The sequence below is a fragment of the Pavona decussata genome, unplaced genomic scaffold (genome assembly GCF_977016875.1).
Source record: "Pavona decussata unplaced genomic scaffold, jaPavDecu1.1 SCAFFOLD_386, whole genome shotgun sequence".
NCBI classification, from domain to species: domain Eukaryota; kingdom Metazoa; phylum Cnidaria; class Anthozoa; order Scleractinia; family Agariciidae; genus Pavona; species Pavona decussata.
In genome coordinates, this window is record NW_028145758.1 from 3887033 (window position 1) to 3903781 (window position 16749).

At 38.0% G+C, this 16749-nt stretch overlaps 1 pseudogene across 1 annotated transcript in view; it reads right to left on the minus strand.

The window, feature by feature from the left end:
• Positions 1 to 8106: 8106 nt before the first annotated feature.
• LOC146451754 (allene oxide synthase-lipoxygenase protein-like) overlaps positions 8107 to 16749 on the minus strand; it is a 38491-nt pseudogene continuing 29848 nt past the window's right edge. The window contains exons 7-12 of the transcript XR_014859968.1: positions 16096 to 16202; positions 13779 to 14033; positions 12496 to 12602; positions 10735 to 10825; positions 9961 to 10181; positions 8107 to 8774 (exon numbers count right to left, since the gene is read on the minus strand). The product of XR_014859968.1 is annotated as an allene oxide synthase-lipoxygenase protein-like (transcript). The remainder of the gene's footprint in view (positions 8775 to 9960; positions 10182 to 10734; positions 10826 to 12495; positions 12603 to 13778; positions 14034 to 16095; positions 16203 to 16749) is intronic.

Sequence of the window (16749 nt, forward strand, 5' to 3'; positions counted from 1 at the left end):
AAACGTAAAAATTACTAGCCCCCAAAGGTAAAAACTACTAACCCCTTAAGGAAATAAATCTAACTCCCAAACGTAAGAATTACTAGCTTCCAAAGGTAAGAAAAGAAACCCCCAACGTGATAGTTACTAACCCCAAAACGCAACTGAGAAATCTAACCACCAAACTTAAGAATTACTAACCCTCAAACGTAAGATATCTAACCCCCAAATGTAAGAATTACTGACCCCCAAACGTAACAATTACTAACTCCCAAACGTAAGAAATCTATTCCTTAAACGCAAAAATTACTAGCCCATAAAGCTAAAAGTTACTAACCCCAAAACGTAAGTAATGTAAGCCCCAAATGTAGGAAAACTAACCCCCATACGTAAAAATTACTAACCCCAAAACGTAAGAAATCTAACACCCAAACGTAAGACTTACTAACCCCCAAACGTAAAAAATCTAACCCCCACCGGTAAGAATAACTAACACCCAAACGTAAAAAATGTAACCCCTAAACTTAAGAATTACTAGCCACCAAACATAATAAAATAACCCCCAAAAATAAGAATTACTTACACCCAATATAAAGAAATCTAACCCCCATATGTAAGAGTTACTAGCAACCAAACATAAAAAATCTAACCCCCAAACGTAAGAATTACTAGCCACCAAACATAAAAAAACTAACCCCCAAACGTAAGAATTACTAGCTCCCAAAGGTAAAAATTAGTAACCCCCAAACGTAAGAATTAGTAACCCCGAAACGTAAGAAATCTAACCCCCAAACGTAAGAAATCTAACCCCTAAACTGAAGAATTACTAGCCACGAAACGTAACAAAAATAACTTCCAAAAGTAAGAATTACTAACCCTCACTCGTAAGAAATCTAACCCGGAAAGGAAAAATTACTACCCCCAAAGGTAAAAATTGCTAACCCCCAAACGTAAGAATTACTAACCTTAAGACGTAAGAAATCTAACCATTAAACGTAAGAATTACTACCCCCCAAACGTAAGAATAACTAACCAACAAACGTAAAAAAATCTAACCCCCAAACGTAATAATTTTCACTAACCAAACATAAAAAAAACTAACCCCCAAACGTAAGAATTACTAACCCTCAAACGTAAGATATCTAACCCTAAAACGTAAAAATAACTAACCCCAAAACGCAAGAAATCTTATCCCTAAACGTAAGAATTACTAATCCCCAAACGTAAGAAATCTAACCCTTAAACGTAAAACTTACTAGCCCTTAAAGGTAAAAATTACTAACCCCTAAACGTAAGAATTACTAACCTTGAAACGTAAGAAATTTAACCCCCAAACGTAAAAATTACTAGCCTCCAAAGGTAAAAATTGCTAACCTTCAAACGTAAGAAATGTAAACCCCAAACGTAATACTTACTAGCCCCCAAACGTAAGAAAACTAACCTCTAAACGTAAAAACTTACTAGCCCCCAAAGGTAAAAATTACTAACCCCCAAACATAAGAATTACTAACCCCCAAACGTAAAAATTACAAGCCACCAAAGGTAAAAATTACTAACCACCAAACGTAAGAAATCTAACCCCCAAACGTAAGAATTACTAGCCCCCAAACGTAAAAAAATCTAACCCCTAAACGTAAGAATTACTAGCCACTAAACATAAAAAACCTAACTCCTAAACTTAAGAAGTAGTAACTTCCAAACGTAAGAAATCTAACCCCCAAACGTAAAAAAATGTTACCTCCAAACGTAAGAAAACTAACCCCCAAACGTAAGAATTACTAACCCCCAAACGTAAAAACTTACCAGCCCCCAAAGGTAAAAATTACTAACCCCCAAACGTAAGAATTACTAACCCCCAAACGTAAGAAATCTAACCCTCAAACGTAAGAATTACAAGCCCCCTAAGGTAAGAATTACTAACTTTCAGACGTAAGAAATGTAAACCCCAAACGTAAGAATTACTTGCCCCCAAACGTAAGAAAACTAACCCCCAAACGTAAAAACTTACTAGCCCCCAAAGGTAAAAATTACTAACCCCCAAACGTAAGAAGTAGGAACCCCCAAACGTAAGAAATCTAAACCTCAAACGAAAGAATTACTAGCCACCCAACGTAAGAAAACTAAACCTTAAACGTAAGAATTACTAGCCACCAAACGTAAAAAATTGACCCCCAAACGTAAGAAATTTAACCCCAAAAGATAAGAAAACTAACCCCCAATCGTAGAATTACTAACCCCGAAACCTAAGAAATTAAACCCCCAAATGTAAGAATTATTAACCCCCAAACGTAAGAAATCGAACCCCCAAACGTAAAAATTACTAGCTTCCAAAGGTAAAAATTACTAACCCCCAAACATAAGAAATCTAACCCCTAAACGTAGGAATTACTAGCCATCAAACGTTAGGAAACTAACCCCGAAACGTAAGAATTACTAACCCCAAAACTTAAGAAATCTAACCCCCAAACGTAAGAATTACTAACCCCCAAAGGTAAGAAATTTAACCCCCAAAGGTAAGAATTACTAGCCCCCAAACGTAAAAAGTACTAACCCCCAAACGTGAACAGTTGATAGTCTCGTGTACCATTTACATATTACTACCGATGGAATAGGTTTTACTGATAATTTTGTGAACGTTAAAGCGAAAATTTTCAACAACTAAACTGATTCTGTTTTTAAACTGTAGTCGCGGCAAGATTTGGGAGTCACTGTTGCAAAAAATGCCAAGGAGGGAAGGGGTGGGGAAAAGCAGTGACTTCATTTTGGAGGTACTGGACGAGGGACAAAATGGAACGTCTTTTGAAAAAACAGCACTCGTAACTTGTAGATGTGTATAAGCCTTATGGGTATGTGTGGCCCCCAAGGGTATGGCTTTTGAGCCCTTTTGCTGTGAAAATGGTTATTTTAACCATTTTGGTCTGAAAATGGGATGGATTTTACAGAAACGGGCAATCATTGTAGAAAACAGGTCTGAAAATGGGTATGAATTCTAGATGCCAGGGGCCCGTTTCTCGAAAGTCCCGGTAACTTATCGGGCCCGGTAAGTGGCCCGTTAAGTCCCCGATAAGTTTACGGGTGTTTCTCGAAACTCCCGTTATTTACGATCCCGGTAAATTTCCCGGTAACTTGCCCGGTAATTTACGGGAGGTCATGACCTCCCGTAAACTTACCGGGAAATCGCAAATGTTGCGACACTAAACAAAATGGCGGCCGGAGGCGGACTTTTTTGTTTAGTTAAAAGACCTCGGTCTTGTCAAAGACAGCTAATTCAGGCTTTTGCGAGCGAGAATCGAGTGGCTCGTGAATGAACTTGGAGACGAATTGCGGAGAAATAAAGCGAGAAGGTGCCCGCTTGCTCCGTAAGCAAACGTGAATACAGGCGTAGTACTATTATTGTTGTTGTTGCTGTAAGTGTTGTTTTAAATGTTTGAAAAGCGCTTAGGGTGTTTGCATATGGGCGCTATATAAATTTGAAATTATAACTATTTTATTGTTATAAATTATCAACCAACGGCGGAAGAAAAAATAAATATTTTGTCATGTAAACACGGCTCACTCGCCGCACATTATTACTTCGAAATGGCTTCCTTTTTAGCATAAAATGGGTTCCTGTCATGCAAAACAAATCCTACCGTAAGCGATATTGTTTGCTTTCTTGTAATGTGCAGAATTTTCATAAGAAAGAGGAAGTTAGAAATCTGATATGCTGCACTGAGATAAATGTAAACATAACCATTGATATAAACAGAGCGATGGCGATGAGAGTCGAATTGTGCGCCGGCCGTCCTCGAAATACACAAATGCAGTGTTTGCTGCATTAGCTAGAGGGATAAAGAATAAGAAGCTTACACACGATAGATAAACGAGAATAAAGAACTTAAAAATCGTTCCACTTTCGCAAAATAGGTTCAGTCGCATTTCAATTGATCGAGCCTTGTGGTATTATACAAAAGCCGATTTCGGATCGGTAAAAATAGTGCTTGATTTCTGCCGGCGAAGACGATCAAATCACGCCAGTTGAACTATAGCTATTCAATTTTAAAACTTGTACGAGATCCTTCCTTATTGCCAATATTCTCTATACTAAGGCTGCTAAAAGTAAATTTGTATCAGTACGAACTGTTGAAATAGAATAGGACATCACGCAGACACTGTTTCCCCGGCGATCGCCATAGCTTGCTTAGCTTCATCTCTTCTACAACTTTGAAGGAATTACATACTGATCCTGACTATTAGTGTAATGCTCACAACAAGAATTCATGATGATAACATTCATAATCCTTTTCAGGTTCTATTTCGCATCAGGGAGTTTCCTGAAAGTAATTGCCGATACCATGCATGATGCAAAATAGTGATCTCTCTTGGTTGCTACCCTTTGATAAAACGAAAAAGTTAAACTTAGAACGTATTGTATTGTCCTTCAAAAAGCATGAAGACAATCCTGTCTCATCCATAACCGTGCTTTTCCGCACAAATGAATCGAATGGATTAGTGTAGTCCTAAGTCGTTCTCCTTGTCTTGCGAACGAGCGTGAAGCGCGCAAGAGCCTGGCAATGGCTTCTATTTTACCGGGCCCGGAAATTACCGGGAAAGTTTACGGGTGCTTCGAGAAACGCATTATCGGGCCCGGTAAAGTTTCCCGATAACGGCCCTGATAAGTTAACGGGCCCGGAAGTTACCGGGACTTTCGAGAAACGGGCCCCAGGCCCCAGTTTTTCAAAGAGCGGATAACTTTATCCACTGGATAAGTCACTATCCAGAGGAGCAAATATTAATGTACTCCAACGAATGCTTTTGGCAAGGTTTCCACACAATTTCATTCTTAAATTTGACATATGCTTGTACTCTATTCACAAATCATAGGACTATAGGGAAAATCTTGCACACTTTCTCATTTCATGATCATCTGGCCCCAGTTGTTCAAAGGCTGGATAACTTTATCCGGTGGATAAGGCGCTTTTCAGGGTCTAAAAAATACTTCACGTTAAATGTTGTCCAAGGTTTTCGTACACTTCCAAACTATGCTGTGGTTAGAGCGTTCATATTCGCTTGTACAAGAGGAAATACTGAAATCTTTGCACATATTGAAACTGGCGGATAGTGACTTATCCACTGGATAAAGTTATCCGGCCTTTGAACTATCCAGTGGATAAAATTATCCGCTCTTTGAACAACTGGGACAGGTCTAAAAAAGTGAAGCAGAAAATGGTATATTTTGGTCTGGAATAAGGTGAGGGATTAGAGAACCAAGCCGCAACCCCCCCCCCCCCCCCAAAAAAAAAAAAAAAAAAAAAAAAAAAAAAAATTCGAGGAGTTTCCTATCCTCCCCCCTCATCTTTATCCTCGACATGATCATGAACTCCTTTTTGGTTCTAGTTTAAAAATAGTAAACTTTCTTGGTAGTCTTTTGATTACATATTGGTAATACATTAGTGGAACTATTGCGTAAATCATTTCAACTTGTGTAATTTATTAATTAGTGTAATAGGTTTTCAATTGAGTGTTGTAAAGCCAAAACCAAAGTAATTTCGCTGGCCAATCACCAAAGATGTAAACAGCACAATCAGCCAATCAGAACTCGAAGCAAGTACATGTAATATGCGTCAAGCGCGGGAAAACGCGTGCTACCAAGCGCGATTGGTTTTGGTCCTGCTGTTGATTGGTTGAGAAAATGGCGCGAGCTTTGCTAACCAATCATATAGTCTAGAACTGTGAAAAGCAAAACCAAAGCAAACGCGAAATTACTTACGACACTCGATTGAAAACCGCTCTAAATTAAGGAGTGCATTTGCAAACTCCTCACGTGGTAGAAAATGGTATTAAAAGATTGAACCTTGCACCGCTTAGCGTGTTTTATTAAATTTTTCAGAAAGTGCGTAAAATTAGTAAAGAAACTACATGATGCTTTAGGCACAAAATATGGGAGAACATCCAAGCGAGTTTACTATAAGCAAACATGACGTAGCGGTTACCAGCAACTTATGCGTTGAGGGCGTACGTATGCACGCTCGATAGCTGACTTGGCACGTCCTAATCCTTAGCGCATACCTACAATTGAAAAATGCGTTGAAATGCGTTGAAATCAAATGGCTATTAATCAGCAACTATATCGAACATCCTAAAGAAGACTTCGACCCCTGAAATCATCCCTTCCCCTGAAGAGTTAGTGGGAATGTTCTTTAGGTTGATAGACCCACCAGATTCCCAAAATGGCTTTGCAGTTTTACCATACATCAAAGGCGTTACTGAAACACTTACAAGAATTCTTAACAAGAACGGTATCCGAGCCACCACCAGACCGGTCAAGACCCTGCAACAGGAATTTGTGTCTCCTAAATCTAGACCCCCAACAGATCGGGAAACGAACGTTGTCTATAAAATCCCCTGTGCGGACTGCACATGGAGTTACATTGGAGAAACGAGCAGATGTTTACACACTAGAAAAAAGGAACATATTCGAAACACCAAAGTTTTTAAAAGTGGTTCCAATGTTGCCAGCCATGCGTGGCTCGAAGGCCATACTATTGATTTTGAGAATGCACGTGTCATCGACAGAGGCAATTCACGCGTAAGAAAAACGCTGGAGTCTTGGCACACAGCGATAACTAGCCAGGCAGACAATAATGCTAAACATTTGCCAAGACAATGCTCAATTTTATTGTAACTTTATTCATGTCATCAATATTTTTTCTTCACACTAGTATTTCCCTTGTATTATTGTATTTATTCATATTTTTCGTTATTTTTTCTCACCTCTCTGTATATATATTTCTGCCTTCGCTTTGAACATCTCACTTTTTAAAGATTGCTGACTGGCAATCGAAAGCTTAGTGTTTTTATTAACTTTTAACCAGAGAAAGTGTTTAGAAAAAAAAAATTTAATTATACCTGGTTACTTATCGATTTTTAAACAGCTGTAATATCGCAGGAAACTTGGATTTATCATTGAAGGGTCGCATTTCTCAAAATTCAATGGAACAAAATACATTAATTGGAGGGAAAATGGGAGCAACATGCTCTTTTAAGAGAAAACGACCGGTCATTACTCCTTCATGATATTGAGCCTCAAACCAAACCGTAATGTCGTATATGTGCGCGCTCTTACGGCGTAAAAAAATAATCATGCCGGCGCAATGCAATAGGCCATTTCCAAGTTATTTTGAGCCTCATTATGAAAGCGAGGCTTCGTGTAAAGTTTTTATTATGAAAATTAGTTTTTATTCCTATGCAAAAAAAAAACTAATTGTCAATGAAAAGCTTTGCACTTTGCCTCGCCTTTGCAATGAGGTTCAAAAAAACTCTGAAATGGAAATAGTATCCCTCGAATAGAGCATCTGCATATTTTTAGTCCGTGATAATGAGATTGCTTGGGATCATTAACTACTATCACATTGGTCATGAAAATTAATTACTCGCTCACCCTTGAATGCAATGAAGAATCCAGAAGAGGTTCTTCCTTCACCCTGTTAGTTTTCAAATCTCAGCCATTCTATGCATTCCTCACCCCCCCCCCCCCCCGCCCCACCCAACTCATCTCCTCCCCCACCCCTTTCCGCTTGTTAAGAGCACTGTGGGTTCCCCACTACATTGAGGTTTTGTGTTTAGGATGGAAGCTATCAAGTTGAATTTCATCTTGGATCTGGGGAAGGCATTGTGCAGTTAATCATGTCTAAGAAAAGAATATGAGGTCTATAGCAAAATAAAAAACGAGAACAATATCTTTGTCAATATGGTCCAAACAAGCTACTACATTGGACACAAACCGTGTTAAAGTCACAGCTGAATGTTGTTGTAGAATCTGATCGATTGAGTTCCAACATTGAAGGGGATGCAGGAGAAACCGGACCAGTAGTCACGAAACGTCCAAGGATTTAGTTCAATTAAGGTTTATTTTTCTTTCAGGAATTTCCAACAGTTAAAAACATGACATCGGTAAGCTTTGCACGAAAAAGACTGAGGGAAATTCTTTCACACTACTTTCGCAGACTTAATTTTGCCAAAATGGTAGACCAAAACCCTTGAAAAACATTCTACTTTAGTAGAAACAGAGGCCGACGACATGTCACCTCTTGTCATAACATGATAGAGTTTACTTGATGGAGCAACCACTGAATACCTCAAACAAAATCTGTCCTGCAAACACTGTTTAATTTTTGTTTAATCTTAGCTCGAATGACTGAAACGTCAACACACTGATCCTTACTTCATCCCGCGTTTCGGCTGCAAACTGAAAATTCACACTCAAGTCAAGTGTTACACTCTTATGCTGTAACTTAAACACGATAAAAACCTGACTACGAATCGATTCATGGCTGGCTTGTTTGTTTACTATTTTTTTTGCGCAGCAGACTTACAAAGTGCAAAAGGTAACTATAACGACCGTTATAACCTCAACTAACTAATCCCTACTGTTATTACAAGATCCACTCTTGTGGACAATGAAACTTGACACATGCCGGCTTATTAGCTATTACCATTGCAACTAAATTACGCTACTTTTTCTCGACAATCTTGGTTACGCCTCAAAACGTATGCGCTGATCTAAGCACTAAAATGATCAGCTAGGTCTGAATTCCACTGGGCAGCCATTTTGGAATAAGATAGGGATAGGTCAGGTCACCTCTCTCTTTCCGCTCTTCATTCTTTGCTTGCATACGAGGCTGAACATAATATGTGAGGTGACTATAGGAACTGTTCACGAGTCTCGCCGCCTTGAGATCCTCAAGATTCTTCCCGTATTCGAACAAAGAGTCGAATCGATACAATCCCAGTTTGTTGGTAAAACTCGCTTCGATCTGTAAAATTATAAAAGCCAAACCATTTGATTATAACTGACGGATTAACTGCAAAGAGCCGTGAAAATTACGGGTAATTAAAACTAAAACACGAAAATATTAATTGGTAAAGAAATTCTTAGTCTTAAATTCACCAAGAGTTGAAGAAGACCTAATATAATCAGAAAGGGAATTCCAGAGATTTTAAAGGGGCACTGTTACGGAGATTTTGAACCTAAAAACCTCTTTTCTAACATGAAATTGCTCTCACAGCATTGGGAAGAAAACATGAAATAACTTCTCCGAAATAATAATAATATAATCAACTTTTGGCAGTTTTTCCAAAATAGTCAGAAGGAACTTGAAAAAACTGGCCAATTTTTTCAAATTGCAATCCATCTCCATCCTAGCCATCCACAGTCAAACATAATTGATACTAGTTTCTGTGCACTAGTAAGGTTGTTGTTAACAAAACCGAACCATTATTTTACAATAACTGTCCAAATTCACGCGCGCTTATTGGCTCGTAGGTATTGTTTATAAGAGTACAGACAATAAAAATGACGTCAGATGTAAAACGCGCGCTTTCTCAACGAAAAAATAACCAATTTTGCTCGTACTTTTTGCATGTTATTGTAAAAAAAATCGACGGCAGTTTTCTGTGGTCTATACTTTTATAGACCATAAAATGACGCCATAAAATGTCCAAAACTTGACAGTGAAACCACTCGCCTGTGGCTCGTGGTTCCACTTGAGTTTTGAACATTTTTTGACGTCATTTTATGGTCTATTTAACAATTATTCCACATGCGCGCGTTGTGTATGAGATGATAGATAGACAACGAGGCGCGTAGCGTCGAGTTGGCTGTGATCATCTCATATCCAACGCGCGCTCGTGGAATAATTGTCAAGAGACTATGAGGTAAGAGCGCGAATCCCTGTGCCACATGATAAATATTTTCAATCTTTTTTTAGTTCGCGCCATGCTATTTTGGGAAATTATAATCCGCCATTGAGTTTAAAATTAAATGACGTCACTCTAACTGACCAATAAGATGTCGACATTAAAATAGCAACGCAAACAAAAATAGATTGAAAAAAATTTTCATAGGAAGAGGGGCATATATGGGGGATTCGCTCTCTTACCTCATAGTCTCTTGCGCAAAATGCTATCCAGTCTTCAGGTAAACAATGAAATCACACTTACAGCAGAAGTCTTCCCATTTGGCAGCCGCAAAAGAGAAAACTTGTCATCATGTACCACATTGGTATCATCGTAGAGCTTGGTTGGTAGGTTTGGCGTGTATTGAGCATAGTCTGTTAAAGGGTAGTTGACTGCAGCATGTTGAATGCTCACATGTGAGATGATGCGGGTTACAATATCACAGAGTTCGTCTTTTTTTGAATGCTCGACGGCAATCCTTGAATCTATTAAAGTTAAGGGTGGTTCAATGTTTCAGTATTCTGTACTGAGAATAATTTTATTTGAACAGTTAATTAGACTGTGACGTGATATATCTTATTACTCCCCAAGTATCTTGTTTGTTTTTGTTGTTGTTTTTTTATATTTTGGTCTAACAGCCCCTGATTATTACAATTCGATGGCCCAACGAAGTAAAGTCATGTTACAATTTAATCAACAGTTCTGTAGTGACCTAAACCACTAAAGAAAAAAAATTGTAGACCAGCATTAAAAAAAATATATATATATATCAATCAATCGATCAATCAATCAATCAATCAATAGAAGAACCCGGAACATTTCAGGGAAAGAGTATATTCTTTTCGCTAATTCTGCATAATGATGCTCAGTCTATTTCAAGGCGGCAGTGCATTCAAAAAGCAAATGTGCATGCGTCATAAACCGGTAATTAAATTTAAGTGTTAGGAATTCCGTAGGACAACGTTGTAGTTAAGGAAACAAAAACAGAAAACAACAACAATTTGATCAATAAAAACACATGGGTGATTTTGTACTTACTCTTCCAATACCTCTGCCGTTAGTAGACAAGTTATCGAGGTACCTTTGAAGTTCGTGATCTTTTATTGCGTCTTCATCGTCGTGATAATACCTTAAATAATAGTTTACACAACACAGTGAAACAGTTCAATCGACGATTCTCTCCAGGAATTTTCGGAGACAATGAATGATTAGACTCAGAGCGAAGTTTATAATAAGTTTACAATAAAAAAAAAACGATAAAATGCCAGTAACATAGAAATAGGAATAAAAGCATCACATAATTTTGTAAAAACTTGATTAACCAGACTCCTGAGCGTGAAATATAAATGATAATTCAAAAGCACCGTGTCATGATTTTTATCCATGCATATTTACTAAACTTAAATTTACTTAGCTAGTACCTTGCTCATATATGACTTGTACACTCCAATGACATGAAATCAAGTGAATTTTGTTCAAAACAGGATGCGCCCCAAAACTCGTTTTGGCAAACTTCAAAAAGTTGGCAAACTCGTACCTTCACACGTCAAACTCGCGTCTAATCACAACACGTTAAATTTGCAACATGGTCGACGTAGTGCAGTGGCACTCGCGAAGACTTGCCGCTTGTGTCTTGGTCCGATTGTATGTTAATCGCCGAAGAAGAAACAGAAAGCGCTGGAAAAATAGAAAGGTTTGAACGAAACCTTACATCAGTAGAAATCCCACCCTTGGAGCGTCAAATACGAGTTTACCGACACGAAAAAATTGGAGAAAAAGTTGGCGAGAATAGAGGCTAGTTCTATTTGTCGCCGACAGTTTGTCAACGTGTTTGCCGACTGTTTTTGTGCCGTTAACACACACCAATTTGAGTTTGCCAACACAAGTTTGCCAACTTTAGTTTGCCGTGTGAAGGACGCTTAAGACACGAGGAAAGAACTTAAAATAGTCCGCCCAACTTTTTCCAAGCTTGGGCCTGTTTACAAGGAGGGAGCCCTAGTGCTATCTGCCTTGTAAACAGGTCGCGTAAAAAAGGAAGAAATGTATTCATGAGTGCTAAGGCACCCTAGGACAACCTCTTGCTAGGATTACCCTTCCCCCTTGTAAACTAGCTCTCTGTTTCCATTCCGTAGCCAAAAACATTAATGATCCGTTTTCAAGAAAATTTGGAGATTATTTTTCGATTGCTAACAAAAGTGAGCAAAGGCAGGTAATGTTATATTTCTGTAGGTATATGTTTAATTTTACTACGTATTAATATGTTAATATCTTCCCCTCCTTATTATGTTTTCCTTTTACCTTTAAACCTTCATATTTAATGTACTAATTTCTCCAAACATCAAGAAACTGAATTTAGGAAGGCAGGAAGGAAGGAAGGAAGGAAATATATTTGTTCTGTCGCGTATTTACATGTTCTGTAAAATGTCTTGAAATGTCCTAATCTAGTGATCGAAATCTTCTTATTTTAATTATCTCAGCCCTCGGCAATTGATCAACAACAACAACAACAACAACAACAACAACAGCAAGACTTTATTACCACGTTTAAAAGTTATTCATACATTTAGTTTAAAAGATTTTGAAATGTTAAGGGCTTACCAGCCCCCTGAAATAACTAAGAAGCTAAAAATGACAGGGAGCTGGTTTAAATAATGTAAATTAAATATTTACAACGGAGGTAGAACAGTTAAACAAAAAACACTTTCTAGCAAAGCCAAACACACACACACAAACACCAATAACAATATTTAGAGCAAGACAACTTGTCTGTGTCTGTGGCCGATAATCGATCATACTTACAAGTCCACGTAGTCCTTCACTATCTGTTCAATGACTTCTAAGATTTCCTTGCCGTCATCCCGGTAAGGAAAGTATGGCAGAAGATCACTGTCATCAACTCCACGTTTCTGTTGAAGCAAAAACAAAGTTAAGAGATTACTGACATATATTCTATATCAATTTTTTCGCCTGCTTAAAGGGCCAGTGTCACCTGTTTTAGTATTACTGTGAATGGCCACAAAACATACTTCAATCGATGGAATCGTTCAAATAACGGTTCGTTCTTGTTAACAACAACCATTCTAGTGCACAGAAACTAGTTTAAGTTTAATATGTTTAACTGTAGATGGCTAGGATGGAAATGGATTACAACTTGAAAATTTTTCTTGGATTAATCTTGAAATATCTGCTTGTGTATTTTAGAGAAGTCGCGAAAACTAATTATGGTCAGTTCTTCCTTGGAGAAATCCCTCAATATTTTCTTCCTGGTGTTTTAAGAGCAATTTCATGTTAGTAAAGAGGTATTTCGTCAAATGTCTGTGCAGTTTTGACCAAAGTACAGCAAAATCACCGTGACACTGCCACTTTAAGGGGAGCCATGTGGCGGACACGTTAAACAGCTCAGTTTCTCGTTCAATATCGTGGCCAAGAGAGAGCTATCGTTCCATTTTTTGGAGCCTGTTGCGGCCGCATCCTTTTTAACGAACTTATTTGTTTTCTAGGAACATTTTTGTGTCACGCTGGTATGTCGTTTTTATTATTATTATGTTAGCTTTTTCTGCATAACTTCGTCTATTGTTCCATAGTTCATTAGTATAAAAATTCGCGTCTTTGCTTTTTTATTTATTCTCGTTTTGTGCTTTGGAGAATACAGTTTTAGGTTTTTTGCGTTTTCTAAATCACTTTGTTTTTCCGCTTTTAGAGGTCATATAACGTTTGTAAGTATCACTTTAGCTCTTTCTGCTTATTTTGTTATTCCTATGTTTTTTGCTATTTTTTTGTTCGCCCTTTTTGCAGTTAGTAGTAACTTGTATTTTCTTTGTTTAATTTTCTAGCAACCGCATCGATTATCGCATCCGATTGATTTTTGCAACGTTTGCCGTATCGTTTTCTTTTTATAATTTACGGATATTTAGCATTAAAGAACAACAAAAATAGCGAGTTAGAGTAAGGCTTTCATGGCCCCTTCAGAGCCACATTAAGTTGAACTGAAATGGCACCAGATTTAAGCTAACCGTTATTTACCTCTGCTATCCCCAAGTCACAAAAACAGTAAATAATGGAAAGATGATGGAACAGCGCACCTTTAATTCGCTTCTAAAATCTGTGATGTCCCACGTGGATAATGGATATGCATCTTTAAGGAGTCGATATGTTCCTTCATGTCCAAATGCAAACAACTGATCCATCAATGCTCCGTTGTCAACAAGTTCTGGAGTTCCAATCGTGTTCGGGACCACTACCTCTCTGCAATGATACCTCAGTATTTGATGCAAAGGATGAAGGACCGACATGGTGAATTTTAATATCACACAGAATGAATCCATCAGGAAATGAACCTTGAAAAGGGGAAAAGCAAGGTTAATCATATGGTAAAAGAGAAGTTGAAGGTTACAAATTGAAATGTACGTTAAGAAAATATATCAGTTATTATTATTATTATTATTATTATTATTATTATTATAATTTTTTTTTATTATTATTATTATTATTATTATTTTTTCGTTCTTTTGGAATTTTTATTACTTAAACTAAGGGCATTTGTTGATGCAATCAATAAAATACCTACTAATCCTACTTCCAATCGTAGTTCATAGACCTCGAAATACAGTTTTGAAAACTGAAAACAAGAAATGCATCACCGCCATTCGGGGTACGTAGGCATAAAGAGGTTAAAAAGTCTAAGTAAGAATTCAAGGCATTAGAATTCAATGAATTGAACAATTACACTCTCCTATGCTTTTTGTCCAAGGTCTTTGTTGTGCGTCGAAAAGAAAGGTAAAAAGAATTAACTGAAAAACATACCTCTTACTAACCGAGTTCGAGGTTCGTACTGTAAGTTATGGAGCGATTTTTTTTCGCGCGTTTATAAATCAACGGGAATAAAACGAGGATCCGTAACTTACAGTACTGACCCAGAAGACGAGGTTAGTAAGATGTTTATCATAACTCTGAGTTTAATTGGGTATAAGACGTTCAAATTTAGCGGGTTGTACAGTGAAATACGGCAAGCAAAATTGACCGATCACACCGCGCGTACTAAGATAAGATACCAAAAGTTAAATTAAATTATTTTAAACATTAGATGTAAAATTCCTTTTAGTAAGAACTTTAGTAAGAAATTTTCTTTGACAAACAAAGCGAAGAACCCATCAAGCAACTGGTCAAACGTGGTTTTAGCCGCTATTCCCTACAAAGAGATGCAAATCGCGTGCGAGCCATCCCACGTCAAGCAACTGACTACAGTCACAAAAACAGAAAGCCACAAAAACAGACAGAACACCCTTTGTCATATCCTTCAATCCTGCTCTTCCCAAAATCTCATCTATTGTAAAGAAGCATATCAACATCCTCCAGTCCTTCGCCAACTGCAAACAAGTTTTCCCTCATTCGCCAGTTATCGCCTACAAACGCAACGCAAGTCTACGTGAACTCCTGGTGAGTGGTCCATTCCAAGCTACGTGAAAACGAGCCCTCCAATCAACAACCCGCAGGTATTCATAAATGCAACCACCCACGATGCCTAACTCGCTCATTTCTCCGAGAAGGTCATTAGAACTACACGTTTTTCGCCACTAACGAAACACGTAAAATTACTGACTACATATCTTGCCATTCCAAAAACCTCATCTATTTAATCCAATGTAAGAAGTGCCACTCGCAATACATTGGGGAGACAAAGCGCCAACTCAATGAACGTTTCGGGGAACACCGCAGATCTATTCTGAATCACCATCAACTAATCAACCCTACTCCTTTTTCGCTACATTTCAACCAACCTGGCCACTCAATCAACGACGTCCACCTATTCCCGCTTGAACTTATACGCAGCAAACGTGACTCAGTCTGGAAGGCTCGTGAAGCTCTTTTAATCAACAAAGCTAAAACATTGCACCCTCTTGGTATAAAATAGACGTGACGAAACACGCCAATGACATGTCTCACATTTGTAACTTAGTCCTAACCAACCAATCATTGTCATGTATTTTATATTTTAAATCTTCATATGTAACGATCCTTTCATGTTTCTTACTTTTCCTTTTCGTTCAGCCCTCGAGGAAGGTTTGTGTTGCAAACCGAAATATCCGGAAAAAATTGTTTTTAACAAACAAATATATTTCAGTTATTCTAGCCTTTGTTGTTTTTATTCTATCAAGCTCGTCACCTCTGTCGTTGGGATCAGTCTGCCGTTAGTACTTAGTCTTTAATGTCCCCACAACTGATTTATTTACGGTTGAACTCTACTTTGGGTGATGAAGATATCAAGAAGTCGATCCGAGATCGATAAATTGACTGTCTTGAACTTTAAAGCCTAAACGGCCGAACTCTAAATCGGATGGGGTGGGGGTGGGGAGTGGGGGTGGTGAAGTCTCGAATTGATTAGAGCAGAAGAAGGTATACCTTCGCAAGGTGCTCCACAATTTGTCCATATCCGAGATCAGTGACCTGAACATTCAGTTTGGCCAACATCCAGTTGCCACCATCGTCTGGAGTGTACACAGGCGAATCTGAGGAGAAATAAATTACAATTTTTAGCCGGTTTAAAATCTAAGCTGTGTTCACACTTGTCCCCAATTATAATTAAGTTATATATGGAGGGCGTTCACATCAACTAATTACAGTTCTAGGTTCGGTTGTTCGAAAGCCGATTAACGCTAATCCACGATTAAAAGTTAATCGAGTTTTTCATCTTGCCCGTTAAAAATGATTTAAAAGGCTTATTTCAAGCAAAAGGCTAAGAGATCTAAGGCAAAACTGACGCACAAAAATCTTTTGGGAAAATCTTTATTAATTATTAATTAAACTCGCATCGAAGTTCACGTTAATCCGGGATTAGCTTAATCGGGCTTTGAACAACTTGGCCCTGGATTATAATCGGATTATGATTAGTTCAAACGAGCTCAAGGAGGTTGTTTGAAGTAATTACAGAGCGCCGGTGATTGACCAAAATGGCGGACATGTGGTAACACGCGTACAAAGAGACGAAACTGCTTATTGGCTTGTGGAGCGAAAAGGCGGTGCAAAACGATTTAAATATCAGGCATAATAAGAAAC